We start from the raw sequence: 4,222 nt of genomic DNA, 5'->3' as shown, positions 1-4,222 counted from the left end.
GAAGAGCGTAGTCAATGTCACTGAACTGTGCATGTAGAAATTTTTGAAATGGTGTATCTTTGGCTATGTGTATTTTCACCAAAAAAAAAACGTTGAGAAGTTAGAGAGTTGACATGTTGTGGGGTTGTTAACCAATGTCATAAAACAATATGTGTACTACTGTTTCATGAAAAGCCATTTGTTCTATAAGCCTTCACCTGACGTACAATAAAAAAAAAAAGAAAGAAAATGAGAAGACAACATACATACAATGGAATACTACACAATGATAAAGAATAAAGACATCCATGAAACATCTCACAACATGGATGAATCTGGAGGACATAATGCTGAGGGAATAAGTCAATCACAAAAGGACAAATATTGTATGAGACCACTATTATAAAGTAACAACAAAAGGTTTACACACAGGGGGGGAAAAAAACTCTTTGAATAGTTACCAGGGATGGGAGGGAGAGGGAGGGAAAATTATCAAAAAGATAGTAGACGTGTTAATACTGGTGAAGGGAAAGGAAATACACAATATGGGAGAAGTCAGCACAACATGACCAAGGCAAGAGATGACACTGAGAGGAACGCAAGAATAAAGGACAACTATAGTAACTACTGGAGCCCTGGTGGCGCAGTGGTTAAGAGTTCAGCTGCTACCCAAAAGGTCAGCAGTTAGACTACACCAGCCGCTCCCTAGAAATCCTATGGGGCAGTTCTACTATGTCTTAACAGGGTTGCTATGAGTTGGAATTGACTCGACAGCAACAGGTTTGGGTTTTTTGTGTTTTTTTTTTTTTTTTTTTTTTTTTTTTATGGTAACTAGCGTAGACAATCCTGCAACAATAGTATTAACAAACAATCTACTAACGGATACATAGATATGCCAAGAGGTGAAGGAGGGGGTAAGGGAACACACCCACCTGCAGATACACGTTTGGTGGTGGAAATTTCTAAATACATGACTGTAAGTGCTACTCATATACTAATATAGACAGTAGAGCACACAAGTGGCACAGTCAGGGAAACCTCTTAGACATAACTAAACACCTCACGGGATGAAGTTCCCAGGCTTGAAGGCAAAAGACCGTAGATTCAGGGGACATCTACATCAGCTGGCACAACATAGTTCTTAAAGACAACGTTCTACATCCTACTTTGGTGAGTAGTGTCTAGGGCCTTAAAAGCTTGCGAGTGGCACCTAAGATACAACTATCAGTCTCTTCTAGTCTGGAGCAAAAGAGAGTGAAAAAAACTATAGACGCAAGCGAACAATTAGTCCAAAGGACTGACGGACCACATGAACCACAGCCTACACAACCCTGAGACCAGAAGAACTACATGGAGCCGGGCTACCACAACCAACTGCTCTGACTGGGATTACAATAGAGGATCCTGGATAGAGTGGGAGAAAAATGTAGAACAAAAGATCAAATTCACAAAAAAGACCAGACTTACTGGTCTTACAGAGACTGGAGGAACCCCCAAGACTATGGCCCCCGGATACCCTTCTAACTCAGAACTGGGCAACATCTGCCCAAAAACAAAAACAAGAAAGTAGGAAGGGACAGGAAAACTGGACAAATGGAACCAGGGAACCCAGGGTAGAAAGGGAAAGCAGGAGAATACTGACACAATGCGGGAATTGCAAAACAATTTGTGTATAAATTTTTGAATGAGAAACTAATTTGCTCTGTAAACTTTCGCCTAAAGTACAATTTAAAAAAAAATGAGAAGACAACCCACAGAATGAGAGAAAATATCTGCAAACCATGTATCTAACAGAAGATTTGTACCTAGAATGGATAAAGAGCTCTCAAACAACTCAACAATAAAAAGTCAACTCAATTAAAAAATGGGCGAAGGATCTGAATAGACGTTTCTCCAAAGAAGATATACAAATAGCCAACAAGCACATGAAACGATGTTCAACATCATCAGCCATCAGGGAAACGCAAATCAAAACCACAATGAAATACCATTTTACACTCACTAGGATGGCTATCAGAAACCCTGGTGGCATAGTGGTTAAGAGCTACGGCTGCTAACCAAAAGGCTGACAGTTCAAATCCACCAGGTGCTCCTTGGAAACTACAGGGAAGTTCTACTCTGTCCTATAGGATCACTATGAGTTGGAATCAACTCGATGGCAATGGGTTTTTGTTTTGTTTTGTTTTGTTTTTTTAGGATGGCTATCATAAAAATGAATAAAGACAATAGCAAGTGTTGGTGACGATGTGGAGAAATTGGAACCCTCATACACTATTGTAGGACTGTAAAATGATGAAGTACCTTTGGAAAACAATCTAGCAGTCCCTAAAAAGGTTAAACATAGTTTCCATATGACGCAGCAATTCCACTCCTAGGTATATACCCAAGAGAAATGAAAACATATGTCCACACACAGACTTGTACATGAATGTCCATAGAATCATTATTCATAATAGCCAAAAAATGAAAAACCCAGATGTCCATCAACTAATGAATGGATAAACAAAATGTGGTGTATTCAACAGTAGAATATTATTCACCCATAAAAAGAATGAAGTACTATTCATGTTACAACATGGGTAAACCTTGAAAACATTATGCTAAGTGAAAGAAGACAGACACGAAAGATCCCTGTCATGGATTGAATTGTGTCCCCCAAAAATATCTGTCAACTTGGCTGTGTCATGATTCCCAGTATTGTATAATTGTGTATCATTTTGTAATCTGATGTGATTTCCTTACGTGTTGTAAACTCTATCACTATGATGTAATAAGATGGATTAGCGGCAGTTATACTGATGAGGTATACAAGATTAAATAGTGTCTTAAGCCAATCTCTTTTGAAATATAAAAGATAGAAGTGAGTAGAGACACATGGGAGCCTCAAACCACCAAGAAAGCAGTGCCGGGAGCAGAGCACGTCCTTTGAACCTGAGGTTCCCGCGCTGAGATGTTCCCAGACCAAGGGAAGACTCATGCATCACAAGGACCTTCCTCCAGAGCTGACAGAGAGAAAGCCTTCTCCTGGAGCTGATGCCCTGAAGATGGACTTGTAGCCTACTGGACTGTGATATAATACACTTCTCTTTGTTAAAGCCATCCACTTGTGGTATTTCTGTTATAGCAGCACTAGATGACTAAGATAATCCCATATTCTTTGATTCCAAAGAACTAGAATTCTTCACTGAGCAAATGAATCAAAAAACTTTCTATGGCATAATTTTGCGATTTGGGTTTTTTATTTTTGGTATTTTCTTCCCATTGCAGTAGCTCATTCATCTGGCATTTTCAGGCAATTAAATATTTAAAATAAGTATAATTTTCTGATGACTGAAGCATACCAGTTTAAAGCCCAGAACTGTATTTTAATCATCAGGATGAAACTACTTTTAAGAGTATTATTTTCCAATTTTCTTAAATAACCTACATACACAGTTTAATCTCTTCTTTATGAGTAACAATCATTACAAATATTACTCGCTGTGTTGTACTGCAATACCATAGGTTGCTTTTGCCTCTTCATCAACAGGCTGTCACTTCATTATACTGTATCAGCTCTCCACTTGGAATTTTTATTTCTAATCTATGTGTACAAAAGCCAAATAACTGCTATTGTTTGTGTTTTGAATAAAATAGAGTCAGTATGTTTAAAAAAAGGTACAAAACATACCAAAAAGCTAGGAGAAAAACAAGGCATTGTCAAAAGATAAAGTTATCAATAGAAGCAGACCCAAAGGACCAAGATGTTGAAACTATCAGACCCAGAATTTCAAATAACTATGATTAATATATTAAAGGGTCTAGAGGAAAAGGTGGACAACATGGATGAACACATGGGGAATTTCAGCGGATAGATAGAAACTACAGTAAAACACGTGAAAGCTGGAACCTGTGTGTCTTAGTTATCCAGTGTTACTATAACAGAAATACCAGAAGTGGATGGCTTTAACAAACAGAAATTTATTTTCTCACAGTTTAGGCAGCTAGAAGTCCTAGTTCAAAGCACCGGCTCTAGGGGAAGTCTTTCTCTGTCAGCTCTGGGGGAAGGTCGTTGTCTCTTCAGCTTCTGCTTCCTAGTTCCTTGGAGATCTCCAGGTGTCTTGTCATCTGTTTTACCCCATCTCTGCTAGCTCCCTTGCTTAATCTTTTTTATATCTCAAAAGAGGTTGACTCAAGACACACCCTACACTAATCCTGCCTCATTTACATGACAAAGACAACCCATTCCCAAATGGGATTATAA

The sequence above is a fragment of the Trichechus manatus genome, unplaced genomic scaffold, assembly GCF_000243295.1.
Source record: "Trichechus manatus latirostris isolate Lorelei unplaced genomic scaffold, TriManLat1.0 scaffold00088, whole genome shotgun sequence".
NCBI classification, from domain to species: Eukaryota; Metazoa; Chordata; class Mammalia; order Sirenia; family Trichechidae; genus Trichechus; species Trichechus manatus.
The sequence above is the reverse complement of the archived record's forward strand: the minus strand, read 5'-3'. Positions refer to the sequence as shown.